This window comes from Camelus ferus, chromosome 6 (assembly GCF_009834535.1).
Source record: "Camelus ferus isolate YT-003-E chromosome 6, BCGSAC_Cfer_1.0, whole genome shotgun sequence".
NCBI classification, from domain to species: domain Eukaryota; kingdom Metazoa; phylum Chordata; class Mammalia; order Artiodactyla; family Camelidae; genus Camelus; species Camelus ferus.
This window is the reverse complement of record NC_045701.1, coordinates 48,493,924-48,514,212: the sequence shown is the minus strand read 5'-3', so window position 1 is coordinate 48,514,212 and position 20,289 is coordinate 48,493,924. Positions and strand designations below refer to the sequence as shown.

At 33.2% G+C, this 20,289-nt stretch overlaps 1 long non-coding RNA gene across 1 annotated transcript; it reads left to right on the top strand.

Moving 5' to 3' along the window:
- Positions 1-246: 246 nt before the first annotated feature.
- On the top strand, positions 247-11,559 carry LOC116664265. The gene is made up of 3 exons (XR_004320686.1): positions 247-505; positions 5,827-5,832; positions 11,550-11,559. It is a non-coding gene; the product is annotated as an uncharacterized LOC116664265 (long non-coding RNA).
- Positions 11,560-20,289: the final 8,730 nt, after the last annotated feature.

The following is a 20,289-nucleotide window of genomic DNA, read 5'->3' as shown; positions in this document are numbered from 1 at the left end:
ACTGTGTGACAGGTTAACATACAGATATATTTTTAAATTAGAGTAAATAATCTATAAGACTGAAAATTGAAAACTTTATTCATAAGGTATATAAATAAATATTTGATATAAATTAAATGTTTCCTAAAATGCATTCGGTGATTTCTAATTCATTTATAATTCCCTGATATTATTATACAAGGCAAACAAAGCCAGAAATTTTAGGTTTTTCTGAAGTTAAAGTATTTTGTTTTCCCCAAAACTGTCACCACCTCTTTGGAATTCTTCCATTCATCTCTGTACTCTCTCTCTCAACAGGGGAAAGATAGGAGAACGGGTAATGTAAAGAAGGATCAGCGTTATAATCTTGAAAATTATTTGATCTTGGAGACACTCCATACAATGAGTGCCAACTATGTCTGTTTCTCTATGAGCACAACTGGACTTATTGAAATGTGACTTGACATCACCTTGGCTGCTGAAATGAAAAGGCAAAGATTAGTTACTAAAGTCCACACTAGATCATGTTTCCAGGCCCCAAACAAATTTTTATATCATCAGATGTTATCTTCTAGTTGTCAGCCACGGACAGTGCCATTTCCTACTGAGAATTAATCTGTCCATGAGTTCATTTACTCTTGTTTACCACCGTATTGTTTTATTCTACACAAGAGCGCAGGTAATCATCAATGTCATGTCAGTACTCTACAAAGAGCATTTTCCATGGTCATGCACAACCAATGTACTAAAATAGTTTAAATACTTTAAAGCCAGGTATAAACATTAGGGGGGAAAGGTCACTCCTAGAGACTAACACTAGAGTGAGGGTTGTAAATGCTACTATTGCTTCTCATGTTTGTGTCTCTCAGTTAAAGAGTGCTAATTTTGCTGCAGATGAGCATGTTTCCCTTTTGAAATAAATATTTCTGCTTAATCCAATGTTCCAATCCATTTAGCATGTTTTACACTAATCTTCTTACCCATTAACATATTCAAGAAAATTGTTTTCACTTCCAGCCAGATCAGTGGATTTTTGCCATGGACCCTACAGATATCTGAGACTATATCAACATTATATAATATTTAGTATACACAATGTATAAAGAAAAACTGCTGAATTCAAATTGAAATTTGATTAATATCATGGTTAACATATTATCATCATCATCATCATCATCATCATTATTATTATTATTATAATAATAATATTATTATTATTTTCAAGACAACAAAAATGTCTTTACACGAGGGATCAGTCTATGAAAGATGTCAGTATTTAATCTACTTGAGAACATAATACAGGAATACATAAAGGTATTTTGGTCCAGGTTACATCCTGTATAACATTTGATAATTTGGAAGGGGGGAATTCTGATATATCTTTTTTTTAATTTTGAAATAAATTTTAAGAACAAGATTTCCAACATCAAAAACATATCATAAAAAGGATGTATAAAATGCCATATGATAAACAATGAAGGTTTTTTTAAATTGCCTAAGTATTTGTACACCATTATGTAACTTCAGATCATGCTTTTGAAACATCCTGCCTTCACTGAATTGTGATAAATTCAGTGCCTTTTCTTCCAATGCAGACAATAAAATGCACCCTGATAAGAGCTGTAAAATGTTTACATTTAATGGAAGTCTAGTCTGAAAAATGAAAATAAATATGTTTTCTGCTAATACAAGACTAGTAATATCTGTAATATATACTGTGGAGAAAAATTTTATATACACGTTTATAACCATTATTATACTTGTTTTATAGTCATATTCACCCAGTTTAAAGACACAGATCATACAGTTTGTTACTTGCATTTGATATATTCAGACTTCTCTGAAGTCTGCTTTGAGAATACAGCATCTCAGTACTGCTATAAAGGCATGTTTATTTAGACTTTCAAATAAATTAGGAAAAACAGTACATATTTTTAAAGTTTATTCTCTTTACTATTTCCAACTTTTACTTTAAATCTTTTTTCCTTTTTTAACAAAAATGCTTTTTTTTATTCTAGGAAAGGAACCAAATGAATTTTTTGCAGTTTTCAACCGTAAGTGTGTATAAATGACCTATGAATACTTAAGATATATTTTGCAAGCCAGTTACAGTGTTCAAATGACAAGACTGTAATAACTAGACGGAGATGACAAGACCTTCAGGAACTATCTGGATGTAAGTATGGTAAATTATTTTATTATTTCATATATAAATACAATTTAAAGTGAGCTGTATTGCTTCATTTATGACAGTAAAATTTTTAACACCTTAAAAATGCTTATCAAAAATGTGTTTTACAGATGTTTTCAAATACCACAGAAGATGTGTTCAGTACAAAGAAAGTGCTCCTTGACAGTGGACTTTGGAATCAGACAATCAAATGCTCATTTATCATGTAACTTTGGACAAATTATTCAACTTCTCAAGAATAAATGTCCCGTCTGTAAAGTAGGAATAATATATACCTACTTCATGGTATTTTGGGGAGGATTCTTTGCCAACATGAATGTAAAGAGTTTAGCAAGTGCTTGACCCAGAGTAAACAGCTAATAAATGTTAGATTTACTTTTCACCAAAAGGCTTAGACATATATATGAGAGTAAAGTAAATAAATTCTGACTACAAGACTATCAAGATAATAATGTGTACTACTCAGGATTTTGTAAAAATTTCCTTCTGTGTGTATATTCTCAAAATAGGTAAGACTGTTTCTCCAATAAGCTATGTATGAACCTTACATCTCAACAGACTCAGATGCCTCTTTATTGACCTTCAGTCTCCTGTTGCTTCCACATATGATTTAATAGCTAGAAGGATCCTGTTTACAGAATAGAAGGGTTTCTGTTTCCAGAGGAATGCACAGTTCTTGACTCAGATTAAAATTCATGATATGAGCTTCAAAATTCTTTACTATTGCTCCCACCTTCATCATGTTTATCTCCTGAGCTTGTTAATTGGATTCTTTCTTATTAATTACTTTCTGATTAACTCCTACCAGCATGGTAAAACCAAAAAACATATATTTGAAATGAAAACACTTAATTTTAGGTTTTGGGTCCAGCATTATTCCTGAGCATCAGGTTCTACATTTGTGAAAGAATAACTACCCTTCCTATGTCACAGGAGAAAGTCAATGTTCAATCATGGGATGGGGAAGTAAAAAACATGAAAGATATAACAATGAGAAACACTTTAAGACAAAGCTTAGACTTTAATGGAGAATTCTAGACAATTAACCAAGCTAGAGTGAAGGGTGTCATGATCAGTGAAGCTTATGCTTTAGTTTTATTATAAACCTAATAGAGGGTATCTCTTCCACTACTAAAATATCTTTTACTGTTCTTACTAAAATGTCCTAATTAAAAACTCTGTAAGTCTCACAACTAAATAAAAGTCAAAACTCACCAATTTATCTACCAAAGTCCCCATAGGCTCCTTCTGTTTCTGTGTATGTATGTGTGCAAGTGCGTACAAACGTATTCACTTATTTATCTAAAACCACAGCTGACTTTGATTACATGGACTTTTTATTTGTATATTTTTATCTGTGTTTCTTTGTTCCTCTTACTGACTGTATTTCACTTTCCTTTATGACTCCTCATTATCCTAATATGTTTCAAGTAATAGTGTTTTTATAACTAATTTCCTCTTGGAATTTAGTAAATGAAGCAAATATTTTGGGTAGACAATTGATTTTTCTTGGCATTTGTTTCAAATTTTAAAAATAAACTATTAACTCTGATTTCTTGAGCGCTCAATTCTCATTTGAGCCCCCAAACTCAAATGTGACAATCTCAGATCAAACTTAAGGCAGAAATACTTGTTTTAGAATATTCAATTTTTTAAAAAAGATTTACTTGTATATTTTGTATTATTATAGAAGCAATACACATGCAGTGATGAAAAAACAACAGAAACTAAGGAGAAGTTAAAGAGAATCACCTATAATTCTACCACACTGCTTTTATTTTGCAGCATGTTTCATGATTTTTATACACATGAATACACCATACTTTAAAATATGGAATTATATTACCCTAGTTTTATAGTTAATTTCACTAATATGTACTAAATAAACATCTCTTCATGGTAATAATCACATATATATATAAAATAATTATAATGTATTTAATATATATTGCATATACCAAGTTTTATTTACCAATTCAGTATAACTGGACATTTACATTCCTTTATTTTTATATAAACAATATTATGATAAGTATACCCAAATCTTTGTAAAATTGTCCAATTACTTCCCTTAGGATAAATTTCTAACATTAGAATTACTTATGCCAAAGGATATATCTCTTAAGCTTTCAGTATTCTTTGACAAAATACTCCAAAAGTTTCACTTTACTTTCACTCTTACCAGCAGGGCTGAAAAATGCCTCTTTTCTATATTCCCACCAATATTGAGTTTTAATTTTTAAAAATATATCTGTATATGGAATATCTTGCTTTATTCACACTTTTTATTACTATTAAGGTTGATCTTGGCTATTTGTTTTTCTTATATGAAATGCCATTTCTCATCCTTTGCTCATTTTTTCTGTTGAGTGGTTTTCTTTGTATAGTTTATTAAAGAGCTTTTTATATGTTAATGTTGATAACCTTTTACCTGTGTACATGTTACAAGTGTTCTTTCAAGGTTTTCCTCCTAAGTTTATTTATTGTAGTTTTTGATATATGGAGGTTTTAAAATCATATATATATAAATTGTGTTATGGTTTCTTTTTAGTAAGTTCTTCCCCGTGCTAAGATGACATAAATATATAGTGGAGAACCTCAAGTGTCCCTGGGTTTTAGATTCAGAGTTAGTGTGCCTTCCTCAGCCCCCTCAGCGAGTGTGAGGGCACTTCCTTTATGCCTCCAAGGCTCCTCTACTTCTCCAACACATTTAGCAAGCTGTACTACCAATGTCTGTTTACTTTCTATCTAGATCTCAAACTGTAAGCTCCTTTAGGTTACAAACAGTCTTACCTGTATCACAGCATTAAATGGGAACTTTGCTAAGTTAGCTCTCTTGGTTATTGTCTAGGAGGCATTCATAACTTGTATTTGAACTTCCTGGCATAACTGCACTAACCTTGTGTTATTGATACAAGTATTTAATTATGTAAGCACTTGGTACCCTTGTACCTCTCCAAAACAGGTCATGATCATAATACTCATATTAGTTATACAATTGCTAGGTTAATACTGATTGCCTCTCTAGAGAGAAATAAAGTCTATTTTGTAAATTACTGGATCACCATCATATTTCATTAACTGTAGAACAGTTGAGAATTGTAAATGAGTGAATCAACAAATAAATATACAGTTTATAACCAAGGACCTCTATATAAAATACATCACCATTGCTCTTTCTTGAAATTAATTTAAAATATTTTAGTATTTCTATACATATTATGATATGAAAACTATATGATAGAACAGACCAAGAAGAAAATTTTGAGTTTAATTTCTACTTTCATTATTGCGTCATAGTGAAATAACCCAAGGAGCCTACAAGATTTAAATTTTAAAATAACCATCAATGCCATGCTATCAAACACTTTATAGCAAAAGCATTTTGTCTCAAGTCGCCAATGAATTGTTATATATATATTTTTTAAATCATGAACTCAAATGCATAAACAGCATAATACAATGCTGGACAGAAGAATAATAGAAATAGATGGAAGACATTTCAGTTCAACGACCTTTTAGTTCACAGGCTTGAATAAGGCTGAATCTAGTTATGCAAAATAACTAGTGGTATCTCTGAGCACCTGTTCAGTCTCCTAAATGTATTCAACCTTTGCTTCTGGGTTCTTGAGAATAACTGTGTTCTGTGATGGGAGGCAGATGTGACTTGATGTTGATGTGCCTGTACAAGCCATTCTAGTGAATCCTCAAGGGTAAAAAAATGTACAACCTTGAAGATGAATTATAAAGATGACATATTTGCTTAAGGCCTTTTCTCACTACAGAAAAAAAATATAATTTTCAATGAAGAAAGTAAATGTTATATTTAGTTTTTCATCTTTTAGCATAATAGGTGACAACAGAATCAAACTGGGTTCATTCACAACCTTTAATAACACATATAAGATTAAAATTATCTTAAATTCATTTTCAGTAAACTGAAACACTGATTTATTTAACAGAAGAGGACAGTATCTCAGATGCTGACGTCAACATCCCTGGACTCAAATCTTGGTTCTAGACCTACAGTGTACCAGTTATTTGTTATACAAACTTGGACAAGTTCCTCAACTTCTAGGTTTTCTGGGCTGTAAAATGGGGTTTAAAAATACTATTAACAATTATCTCAATTCTTGAGACACTTCATGCTAATCATTTCCATAGTGCACAATTAAAACACTCAATAATCATTACTAATAATTAGGATTATTATATGAATAAAAACCTAAATTATTACAGTTTTATAGGCAGAGACTCTGTATATATCCTTCAAGGTCCAGATCATTGTCACTAGTTTTATGAATCTTTCTTACCCTAGAGCAGATGTAACTTATTATTCATCTGAGCTCCTATTTACTCATAATTAGTTAATATAATGAGATTAATTTGTTGGGTTACTATTTAGAGAAGTCACTTGGGCTGAGGTAAGACCCTTCAAATAGGATTACTTGAGAAGCACAAAATATTCACAATTCCATTAATTTGGGGTTTTGGTTTTACTGAATGAAGTGGCCTGGCAAAACTACTTAGGGTAATAAAAGAGATTTATAGAGTCTGTATACAAAAGGAAAAAATGGAGAAATAAGGTGACAGAGAGAACTGAGAAATCTTGGAGAGAACATATAAACCTGAAGAAATCTATCAAGTTTCTGGCATGTATTGTGCAACATGTGTTCTCTTCCCCAGTAAGCCTATAGTAAGATACCTATTTCTTATCAAAGTTTGATAGGTTTACAAGAGTGGTAGTATTACAAAGTGTTAAGTGCATTTTGAATGGTTCACAGAGAGAAAGAAGACTGCCAATAAGAGCTCTGATACCTGTCAATTTCCACAGCTTGCCTATGAGTTCCTGCAGGTGGGACAATGTCATTGATGAATTATGCCTGCTAAAGAGTCTAAACAGATGCTAGGGATTAGAAGAAAAGTTCCTACATGTCTTTAACCTTTCCAAACCATGAAATCCTGTCTTCCATTAATATTGTGAGATGAACTTGTAAATGCAGTTGTATTATCCCTTTAAAAGGAAGTGAGATTCTGATAATGTACCTAAACCTGATGACAAGTATTATATAAACAGGAATACCCATGATCACATAAATAGACAAAAAAATTAGCCTATTCAATATTTTAAGTTTTATATGAAGTTTTCAAAATATTTAAGAGTTTTAACATGACATTCTAAAAACTGATTTTAGAGCAAGGATATACCAAAACAATGTTTATGTTAAAAAAATTACTAATTATACATTTTTCGAACATTCCTTAATTAAATAAATCAAATATTTTATTTGCCAGCTAAATATTATGCCTATGTCAGCTGGGAATGACGAAGCTAAAGCAAAATTTAAGGGCTCAGGAATCCTAAAGGTTGGGAGAAAACATTTTAAAATATAGCATTAGAGCAGAGGTGAATTAGAGAAACAAACTTCAACACACTGCAATAAATGCATTACATATTTTTGTTTGTTTTTTGTTTTTTAAGTATAATTGACTTACAATATTATATTAATTTCAGGTGTACAGCATAGTGATTTGCTATTTTTATACATTATGCACCATACGATGTTACTACAATTTTATTGACTATTTTCCCTATTGTAAACATTACATCCCTGTGACTTATTTATTTTATAACTGGTAGTTTATACCTCTTAAGCTGCCTTCACCTATTTCTTCCATCCTTACCACCTTCTCCTCTGGCAACCACTAGTTTGTTCTCTGTATCTATGAGTCTGTTTCTGTTGTATTATATTTGTTCATTTTTTGTTGTTGCTTTTCAGATTCCACATATAAGTGAAAACATATAATATTTATCTTTCTCTGGCTTACTTCACTTAGTATAATACCCTGCAGGTCCATCCATGTTGTCACAAATGGCAATATTTTATTTTTTATGGTTGAGTAATATTCCATTATTTCTTTGTCCATTAATCTGTTCATGGACACTTATCTGTTGGATACATCTGTTGATACATGCTTCCATATCTTGGGTATTGTAAGTAATAGTACAGTGAACATGGGAGTGCATATATTTTTTCAAATTAGTGTTTCTGTTTTCTTTAGATAAATACCCAAAAGTGAAACTGCTGGATCATATGACAGTTCTATTTTTAATTTTTGAGGAATGTCCATACTGTTTTTCATAGTGGCTGCACGAATTTACATTCCCACCAACAGTCCCCAGTTCCCTTTTCTCCACATCCTTGAAATTCCAGGTATAGATTTCAAAATTAGGTCTAAAAACAGTCATTCCTATTCATTTGTTACAAAAATCCTTTAGTGCTTGCAATTAAAAAGATTAGCACCTCTTGCACACCTAATTACACGATGGCAGATTTGTCAATACATACACCTTCAATAATGTGGATAGACTTGCTAGACTGTGTTTCTTTTGCCCACAGTTTCTATTTAAAGACCATATTAGGCATGGATAATTTTAGCTACAACAGGAATGAAAACAGTGATACGGTGCTCCACTTGAGATGGTCAAAACTGCACAATTCTTAAGTGATATCTTACACATGGGTTTGTCCTACTTGACTGAACTCATTATTCATTAGCGCGACAAGTTTTATTATTTAGAGCCACTGAACCCAAGTTGATGAGATCATCGTGCCCAACCAGCAAAAAGAATTCTGGAGCTACTCATTTCTCAAACTCTGCAAGACATTCTAGGAAGAGCGAGATAACTAGGAAGGGGGAGCATGAAAGTCATACAAGACTTTTAATGTTTCCATGGTCTCTGCTTGAATATTCTAGGAACATCTATGCCTATACCCAACTGTGATGCTCTCTCTAAAGTTTTAAGGAGATTCATAACTGAACAAACTTTTCATATCTTTTTAAGTTCTTAGCTGCAGGAGTTTCATTTTTTCCTTTGTCTTCACTCAGGCGGGTCCTTTTATATTAGGATCCTACTAGCTGGCTTTGGGATGATGATAATATAGCTTGGTCACTTCAATTACTGCATTTGTCTGTCATTTTCCTCTCATGCACTTAATGTCTGCTTTGTACAAGATGAAAGACACTTAGTGCAAATCCCCCTTCAACATGAACACAAATAAGTTCACACAGTTATAAATTAATGACAGGCAATCTTACATTTCTACCTGCTTATATCCTTTTGTCTGATTGTTCCATTAGTCCCTCTCCTCTGAAGTTTCAAATAAAGAAAATGAAATGCCACCTTTAAGTATAATTAGATTGGATAAATGAACAGAAAAGGAAGGCACATTCTCTGTCATTAATTGCCTTAATGGGTTCAGTCTAGGAAACATGAATAATGACTATGGTAAACAAAAGAGAAGGTGCACATTATGCTTAGAAGCAAAGTAAAAATCAGTGAGAGGATAGGCACACAGGAGGAAAAGACAGCATGAACATTGGTAAGCAGCACTTGGCAAATGATGTCTGCTTCCTCCTTATGATACTACTCTCATAATTATATAGCCATACTGATAGAAAGCTTTGTTTTTGGGTAAGTTCTGGTAACCTTGACTTATTATTGACAGGGCTAATACTAAGAGGCAAAACGCTTTTTTAGATTGTGTTTATATATTCAAACTATTTGATCATTTAAATTATTTTTGTTTGGTTAAAGTACAAAGAGATTCTGTTGTTTGCAAATGTTAAAAGATAAACTGAGGCATGTTAAAAATTTTGACTTTCAGTTAAAATCCACTCTATCTGGGCAGCACCAAACTGAAAGTGGGTTAGGAGTGCTCCACTCATAGGAGCTCAGAAGACTCTCTTTATAGAGAAAAGGCAGAAGCAAAATAAGGAAATTGCTGGGCTATAGCTTAAAACCCAGTTGGCTGGCTGTGACTGGTTGTCCTTAAGTTTTGAATTTGTAATCTTGAGGCATTTAAAGGCTTAGATTTTGGTGGGCTCATGTAGGCCACCACAGCATTATAACCACCTCAGTCTAACGGTTTCCTTGTCTGATTAATTTAACACGAGTTTGTGTGTGTGTGTGTGTGTGTGTGTGTGTGTGTATGTGTATCTGTGATTATGTGGGCAAACTTTTAAAGTATGTTTAGTTGCTAGCATTCTGGTAAAGAATTTAAAGTAAGAGATGAGAGAGGAACTGCACATCTAAACAACCATAATTCATATATTTTTTCATCCAGTCAAAGAGTCTGCTGTGAGCACGTTAAGACTTGGAAGGTATATTCCTGGGGGCCAAATCTCAGCTCTGTCACTTACTTGCTCTGCATTCTGGAACAAATTACTTTTTATCTATGCTTATTTTCTTTGCAAAGTGAGGATTTTAGTAGGTAGCTAATGGGATTTTGTAAGGAATAAATAAATAATTGAATATACAAGCAAGTGTTTAGAACAGTGCATAGCCTGTGGCAAACATCCCTTACCTATCGGGATAAATATAAAATATCATGATGATACATAGTACTGTCAACTGTGTCCTGGATGATGTTAGAAGATGACATCAAGTTTTCACTTGATGATCCAGGGTTCAACTAATCTATCCAGAGTCTGAAGGGAAAGAAGGCATTTGCAAAATATGAAACACTAAAAATTATTAACTATACTAAAGGACTGACATATTGAGCTGGTTACAGTAGATTTTACCAAGATCATAAAGATAAGCTTATTATAATAAAGCCCATGGGGATACTACTTTCCTGCTGTCTTTCTAGTCCCACTTCTAAATCTGCAGTAAATCAAAAATTCAAAGTTCATGTAAACTGACAGCCAAATGTCCCATAAAATGCAAAAAAAATTCTAAAAGTGTCTAATTCTTATTTAATATTCCCCTTGTCTTTCACTTCAGGAATTCATCAATAGACAAAAAGTGACAAGTTTCTAACCATAAGCAGAGAACTAGCCCCATACGGAGAATCACTTTGGAGCATCTCCACGTGTAATGGTCTTTATCAGTAAGCTGGTTTCTCCTTCTTGCCCCCACCCACCATTATAGCTCAAGACAGTGGGGCAGAGGAGAAGGGGAAATAGGAAGAAGTGACTTAGTTGGCGGTCTCCCAGGCATGAAGAGGAATTAGAAAGCAGTGTACCCTCCTCATCTTTCCGCCATGTGGTAATTTTGGAAGGAGTAAGCAAAATGGAGAGAAGTAGAGGAGAGCATGCCTCTGTTCCTATCTCTTATTCCCAGTTCAAACCTTATGTGTGTTGTGAAAAGGAGGAGGCAAACTATAGAAATAACCAGATGGGGATAGAGGGGCTTGGGAGCTAGGGACATGATGCCCTGGACATGGCCTGGGGGAGTCTACAAGCTCCTAAGAGACACCCTCCAGGCACCTCTGCACCACATCCATTATGACATGGGAGTAACAGCAGTTTTCACACATGCCATAGAGAACATGCAGAGGTGCCAATAGTGACACAGAAGACTGCAGCCAAGAGGAAGAGCAGCTGATGGCAGAGATGCAACATCCCAAGGCAAGGGCCAAATTAGTCATCATGAACCATTACTTTCCAAGAGACAGTGACAAGCACAGCCCAACAGAGCAAGTTCAGAGATGGAGCTGACTGAGTGGGCCCCAGCCCTCCTACATGGACAAGGGCCAGGATATACAGACTGTCTGTTGCAGCCAGAGGTCAGCTCATTCCTCCATTCCAGCACACCCAGGTACAACAGTGGGAGGTAGAAAGAGAGGAATAATATCTGAAAGTTTGATCATTTCACTAAAAAAGACTTGAATAACTATATTAGGATACTTAAAACAAAAAGAGACTAAGATATTTTCAAATTTCAGTTAAGAGTACATTTTTACACATCCATACAATACTGCCCCCAATCCAGCCAAGTGGGGTTTCTATTAATAATTAAACTAGATATAGAAAACAGAGAAACTACATTTTCTTTCTTGATATTAGTATTCATAAAAATGTGACCATGTTACACTTCTTTTCCATGAAAAGCAACTGTACTAAAATACTTGAAAATTAGTTCTTTCCACACTGCTAATGGCCAAATGTGTTCTCACTTAAGAGTCAAATAAGTGGTTTTTCTTACAAAGAAATAAAAGGAGTGAGATGAAAAGGCTGATGAATCTTTTAATAAATGGAGACTTGAGGTTGTTTTGGACTCTGGTTGGTTTGGAGGATGGATTTCGGGGGAGGGGGTTTGGTTTTAGACCCTGTCATAGCCTTTGGTTTTCCTGCACATGAAGTGTTGAAGGGACAAGAAAGCATCTCTTAGTGAAGCAAAGAGGCACACGACAGCCCAGAAATTAGTAAGGTTTCCTAGAGTTAGAATTTTTATGCAATTTGTAAGCAGTGGGAACTCAAGGGCCAAGAGTGAACATTTGATTTGCACTACTTAACATCCTAGCTTTCTCTTAAAAAATGGCTACAAAACACAGAAAGAAAAAAAAACCTCTTTTAACTTGTTTTACTAGGTATTGCTTAATAAACATTTTCCTAGAAAAAATGGGAGTATTTCCCATTTTGAATTAATTATAGATCTGACCTTACCCAATCTAAAGCCAAGATTATTATAATCCATGAAGAAAGAGGAGAAAAAAAGAAATTCTTAAATATCCCAATATGACTATAATATAAAAAAAATTAGCCAGGTTATCCTGAATAACCGTAAGATATTCCTAAACTTTTTTAAAAAGTAAATAAAAACTAACAAAGATAAAGTTTTGTGCTGGTCATTGTTTCCTTTTCTTACTAAACGTGCAAAATGTTGCTTCCCAAACTGTCATATAGAATACTGTATATAATCTGGGGTCTAAATATTTCTTAGAATTATACTGTGGAAAGGATATAAATTTAAGTGAATAATGTTGTTTCAAGTTTAATAGAGACAAAATTTTAATATACTCACAACTCACAATTTCAAAGGCAAGACATTAGTAGTCATTGAACTTGTGAGTTAAAAGAATATGAGTTTTCCAGTGTTTTATATACAAGAGAGACACAGTAACAGGTAGACAAGGAAATGTGGTCTCTAGAGTCGAGTCTTAAAGTTTACCAGGCTTTACTAGGATACAGATTTCAGGAATATCTTCTCACTTTCAGCCTTCCCTGAAGGACTACAGCAAATCTAACAGGCCAGTTAGAAGTTTAAGAACAGGTGTTCTTGGTAGTGAAGGTAGCCATGTCTCCATCAGAAGTAGGACAATTTCTGGGATCTTCTGACTCCTCTTTTGTTAAAACCTTGTCTCAATTTTTATGTTCACTGTTTTATCTATCTCCTTCCAATACATGCAAGGTGGGTATAATTAGGAATAAAATTATTTGGAGATGTTGCCATTTATACCCATGTGTCACCTCTTCCATGGGTATCTATTTATATAGAAATTTTAAGGAATATCATTAAAAAGGAATAAGGGCCAAATGCATAATTAACAACATGAGTCATCGACTGGTAAATTTTTTTAAGGATGTGGATGGCAGAAATTAATACTATACCTGACCTTGCCATAACGAAAAGTCTATTTTAAAATCCCCTACTCTTTTTCCTTTTTTGTAACTTTGGTCTTCTTACTCAGTCTTGACGCATTAGATTGTTTTATTGGCTCTCAGTTCATGAATCATAAGGAAACCTACATCAGCTGTCCATGGATGGTAGTGTTGTTAAAAAGGTCACTGTATTCTTCAGTTGAAAATCAGACAGAAGCAATAGAGAAATAACTAGTTTTAAAGATCCTTCTCAGAGGTAAAACTCTAAGGAACAAATTTTTCTCATCTACCTGTATTCTTCTTCATGGAATTCATTTCTTTGGTGTCTATTTGAATGTCTGTTTAATTTCTTGTCAGGAAAATCATTTTATAAGAAGTATTCAAGGCTTTCTCTTTGTCAAAGTAGAAGCTTCTTAAAGGTTTTACATGTGACACAGGAAAATCATCAGGCAACCTGGAATCCAGCATTAATGTAACCTAACTCTCTGTTACATTTAATGTGGAATAAAGAACTTCAAGTTTATAGCTTCCAAGATTTAAAAAGAGACTAAATTTTAAAACTGTACTAAGTAGTGTCAGTTTGCAACAAATGACAGTAGTGGTCTCTAGCAGAAAACTGGGGCAAGAAAAGTTAAGTAGATCATTAGAATTATAATTATTGTAGTCATTTTGAAAAAAGGTATTCCTCTATAATTATATTTTACAGTTGTTTTAAATTTTATAATATATCTAAATTCAAATAGGTGATAATAAGGATAACAGATTTTTAGCATGTATTTTATGACGTATGTACCAAGAAAAATGTACTGAGATATTTTATAGTTTCTTAAACTACAGAAAATATTTAACAGATTTTCCAGTATTCATTAATTGGGAGTATTAGTTTTCAAATTTCCCTCTGAAACACCTATTGCTAAAAGGAAGAAAAAAGCTAGCTCAATTAACTCTCATTTAGATGGAGTATAAAAGTTGGTATAACCACCTAGGAAAATTCTTTGGTAGAGACTATTTAAAGATGAATGTATGTAAACTTTACAGCCCAGAAAAGTCTGCTTTCAGGTATACATCCAATAGAGATGTGAATGTGTGTTCACCAAAGAATATGAACACAAATGTTCAGAGCACCAGTATTTTTAATAGTCCCAAATTTTCAAAAACATTTGCTGTATTCCTACAATAAAATACAATACAGCAAATAAGAATGAATGAACTATAGAATACAGACTTGTGGTTGTCAGGGGGGAGCAGGCTGGGAAGGGATAAACTGAGAGCCCAAGATTTGCAGACACTGACTGGTATATATGAAACAGATAAACAAGTTTATACTGTATAGCACAGGGAAATATATTCAACACCTTATAGTAGCTTATGGTGAAAAAGAATATGAAAATAAATATATGTATATCCATGTATGACATTGTGCTGTACACCAGAAATTGACACAACATTGTAAACTGACAATACCTCAGTAAAATCAATCAATCGAGTTACACACACACACACAAAACAAATGAATGAACTAGGCTTATATGCAACAACAGGGTAAACCTCACAAACACAAGCTTGAATAAAAGAAGCTTGACTACCTCCCCACCAAAAAAAAGGGTACGACTCCATTCATACAAAGTTCAAAGACAGGTCAAATTAATCCATGGTATTAGAATTCAACACAGAGTTTCTCCTTGGAACAGGGTAGGAAGCAAAAGGGTTGATGGGGGTAATGACTGTAGAGAGGAGGGGCCTTCCTGTTCTGCTACTATTCTGTTTCTTCTCTATCTAGATGCTGGCTACATAGGTGAGTTCACTTGTGTGAGAATATTTTGAGATATATACGTATTGCATGTATTTTGGGGGATAGATGTTACATATCAAACAGATTCACACTAAACAAAAAGAGTTCATCCACATATTCAGTCATAGTCCCTAGGGATCATGGAATAAATATCACTTTCAAAGTGTTTGGTCTGATATAAGGATAAACTTGTAAAATTTCATTTGGCCAAGGAAACTTCTGGCATTTATCTGGGCATATTCCAAATTGTCCATGGTACATATTCAAAAGCACACATACCTATACCTTGAAAGCACAGTCCATTGTAATCCAGTAGATACTCATTTCTACTATTTTCAATTTGTTTAGTCCTTTTTTGTTCACTGCCAAGCAAATCTGCCATACAGCTCATGCAAATTTAAATTAACTAAAAGACAATAGACTGTTTAATAAACATCCGTTGGAAGAAAAGAATAAATTACAATATTACATCTTACCTTCTGCTGTTAGAGATGTATTATAGCTAACAAAAAGGATAATATCTCTAGCATTATATTTGTTATCCTTAACCAAATTCGCAGGTGATAAATGAGTATGATTCCTAAGTCTGTATTGATGTTGGCCTTCATTTGCACTCAATATGTCAAATTAACACATACTCATTCAGAACACACTTATGGAGGGGCTACCATATATCAGGCACTGAAGTAGGTTCCAATGATACAAAGTTAAAGATGAAATGATGTTTCCCAATGAACTTTCATTCCATTAGAGGCAAGACACAAATAAATCAACAACTACCATGAAATGTAAGAAATAATGGAAGAAATAAGCACAGTATTTTCGTGTACTGATAAGAGCACAGAGGAAAACCCAGACCCCAAATTTAAGATCTTCATAGGACAGGTTACCTTTGCACAAGGTTTTTAGCAAATGTGTGTGTGGAGGGAAGGGAACGGGGAGTAACTAACTAACTAATTAACTATATAAGGGATGTAGAGAGGATTTCAGTCGGTAAGAATGGCATATGTGACTAGACACAAATCTCTTTTGGTCCCTCAGATGATGTGTAAGTATAATGATGCTTCCTAAGTGGAAAAGGAATTGGAGGGGGTGAGGATTCAAAGGAAAGATATTAAAAGCCAGTTCATAGATTTAGGGGTATTAATAAAATGGCTCCACAAAATTCAGTTTAAGTCAGGTTTATAACATTACCTCCAACTGTCACTGAGATAACGAAAACATTTAGGATCAGGTAGATTAGGGTCCATCTTCAGATCTTTGATTTACACTTATGTATCTTTGGAAAAGTAATTTAATCACACCGAGTCTTTGCTAATTGCCTGTAAAATGAGAGTGATAATGTTTAATCTAATGGAGATGTGATGAAAATTAAATGAGGGAATGAATTTTATAATTTCTATGACAGTGTATAACACATATAAATGTTCTCAAGCCAAGACTATAATCAAGGTTTGACAAATGTAGTTCTTTACACAAGCATAGTGTCTCATTCTAATGTCTTCTCTCCCAAAAGAGTATATAAGGAAGCATGTATGGTTAACACTCTTTCCTTTGGAATATAAACTGAAAAGTGGTTCAAAGTGTACAGACTCCACTGATTTGGATACACATATCATGACTCAGCTTCCTCATAACATAAAATTTTAGGAACTATTTTGAAGACTAATAATGTTAGGGGAAGGGTGAATGTGAAATTGTATTTATCTCTTTCTCTTAATGCTCTTTTCTTTGCCCCTTCAAACTAAGTCTTTAATATTTTTTCTTTACTTATAACTTATTAAATCATCGATGTTTTCCTCTGTTCATGTCATGTCAAAGGTTAACATTTATTTTGTTGTTTTGTGAGTTGAGGAAAGGTATTAAACAAGCAACTACACAAAACACATTTATAAACCAACAAATCATTACTACCTCTCCTTTAGGAGAAAATTATACATATAAAATATAATTCTGCCCAAACACATGAATATACAAACTAGAAATAAAGATTAAGTAGCGCAATCAGTACCATGGATATGAATTCAAATTCACTCAATGTGTCACAGAGGCAAAAATTTTTAAGTCAGAAAAGAGCTTCATCAGAAAATAATGGGAAGACTCCAAAGATATCAGCACTGGAGTAATTTGACAGGCATATTTACCTTCCTTAATTATAACCTTTCTATGATTTTCAAAGACAATGTGATTTGCAAACTATGAAAGCCATTGAAATGAAATTTTATTTTGGAAAATAAAACCACTGATCACTACTGCCCTGATTTTCCAAGTTAAAACCATAGGTAGTAACTACTCAAAATAGACATATATAGATGGTAAGACAGTAATCATAGTAAGTCTTAAAATATTTTAATTTCCTTATCTGAAGGTCTTTAAAAGTAGACCAATCAACCATCTGAAACACATCCTCTCTTGCATTCTAAATAAATTAAAGCAAAAAAAAAAAAAATTCAGCCTAGACAATCCACAAAAGATGTGTGGGTCTCAAAATCATATGTGTTTGATAATGTATTCACATTTCTATTAGCAAGCTACAGTTTACATTTCTAATCCAAATTAGTTTTGTTTAAAGGTCAAATAGGCAATGCTGTTAGAAACGACAGGAATGATATTTCCAGCACTAATGCTTTGCTTCTGCAATGTGATAAAGTCGATGTTAACCACATAAATTAAGGGCACAGCATAATTACTTTAATACTGCTATTCCAGAAAAAAGTTATAGCTAGATATACATATTGAAATTTAATAAATAGCTGCCACTAGGAACTATTACCCATGCAATCAAGATATTGTTGGTAAGTTTCTCTATGTAACATTAATTTAAAACATGTTTCTTTGCACTACAGTTTAGAAATAAGACTTTCCTTCTTTGGAGAATTATTTATATCCCCAGTGTCCTTTTTCAACCTTTATAAATATTTTCCATTATGAGATATATACATTGAGAAGAATGTACAATGCATATATGCTCAATTTTAAACAACCTCTGAGGTTAAGAACTAGAAGCTGTTGCACTACCAAAGCATACCCTATTGTCCTTCCCAGTCAAACTGTCCTACTTTTGCCCAAGGTTAACCACTGTCCTCACTCCCATGACAAGAACTTTCTTGGTTCTCATTATGATTTGCTATTATTATAATCTCCTGAAACATATAATTTCATTTAGCATGCTTTTGGTTTATATAAATGAGATATATTCCATATATTCTTCTGAGAATTGTATAACTGCCAACATTATGTTTGAGAGATTTATCTGTGCTACTGTGTGTAGCTACTATGCTTCTCAGGTTTTGGAATCTGAGTTAATGCTAAGCTCTTAAAATGAAGTGAAAAGTATTTCTCTTTCTATTCTCCAGAGGATTCTATGCAGGAATAAAATTGTTTTATTTTTTGAATATTCAGAAGAATTTTCCAGGAAAAATTATTATGTAGTAATGATAAGAATGTAGTAATTTTTTCATGTACACGTATTACCTTATATAATTTAAAATTTAATTATTATAAATATTAAAACTGCTACATGTATCAATAGATATACATATTTACTTGGTTTAGAATAGAGTATAATCTTCCTTGGTTTTTGTTGCTGTTGTTGTTTTCCTCTCTTTTTATTGAGTGAAAGATTTTTAAATTCTATAGTGCTTTACAACTTTTGAAAGTTTCACACACATGATTTCATATACTTCTGTAATAACCCTTTTTCCCCACCTTTATATTGCCCCTCCTCCTTCTCTCTCCCCACTGCTAATGACTGGTTTGTTCTCTGTCTATAAGTCTGCTTCTTTTTTGTTTTATTCACTACTTTATTGTATTTTCTAGATTCTACATATAAGTGATATCAATCGTATTTGTCTTTATTTACTTCTCTTAGCATAATGCCTTCCAAGTCCATCCATGTTGCTGCAAATGGCAAAATTCCATTCCTTTTTATGGCTGGGTAGTATTCCATTGTGTTTATATACCACATCTTCTTTATCCACTCATCAGCTGAAGGACACTTAAGTGGCTTCCATATCTTGGCAATTATAAAAATGCTATGAATGGGGTGCATGTATCTTTTCAAATTAGTGTTTTTGTTTTTGAATATATACCCAGGAGCAGAATTGCTGGGTCACATGGTAGTTCTATTTTTAGTTTTTTGAGAAACCTCCACACTGTTTTCCACAGTGGCTACACTGGTTTACATTCCCACCAACAGTGTACGAAGGTTCCCTTTTCTCTACATTGTCATCAACATTTGTTATCTGTGATCTTTTTGATGATAGCCATCCTGACAGGTGCAAGGTGATATCTCACTGTGGTTCTGATTTGCATTTCCCTGATGATTAGCAATGATAAGCATCATTTCATGTGCCTGTTGACCATCTATATTTCCTCTTTGGAAAAATGTCTATTCAGTTCTTCTGCCCATTTTTTAATCTGGTTGTTGATTTTTTTTTCTGATTTTGAGTTGCATGAGCTGTCTATATATTTTGGATATTAATCCCTTATAGGTCATATCATTTGCTAATACTTTCTCCCATTCAGTAGGTTGTCTTTTCATTTTTGTCAATAGTTTCCTTTGCTGTGCAAAAGCTTTTAAGTTTAATTAGGTCCCATTTGTTTACTTTTGCTTTTGTTTCCTTTGCTATAGGAGATTGATTGATCCTAAAAAATATTGCTGCAATTTATGTCAAAGAGTATTCTGCCTATATTTTCTTCTAGGAGTTTTATAGTGTCCAGTCTTACATTTAGATCTATAATCCATTTTGAGTTCATTTTTATATGGTATTAGAAAGTGTTCTAATTTCATTCTTTTACATGCAGCTGTCTAGTTTTCCCAGCACTGCTTATTAAATACTGTCTTCTTTAGTGTCTATTCTTGCCAACTTTGTTGTAGATTAATTGACTATAAGTGTGTAGGTTTATTTCTGGGCTCTTTATCCTGTTCCATTGA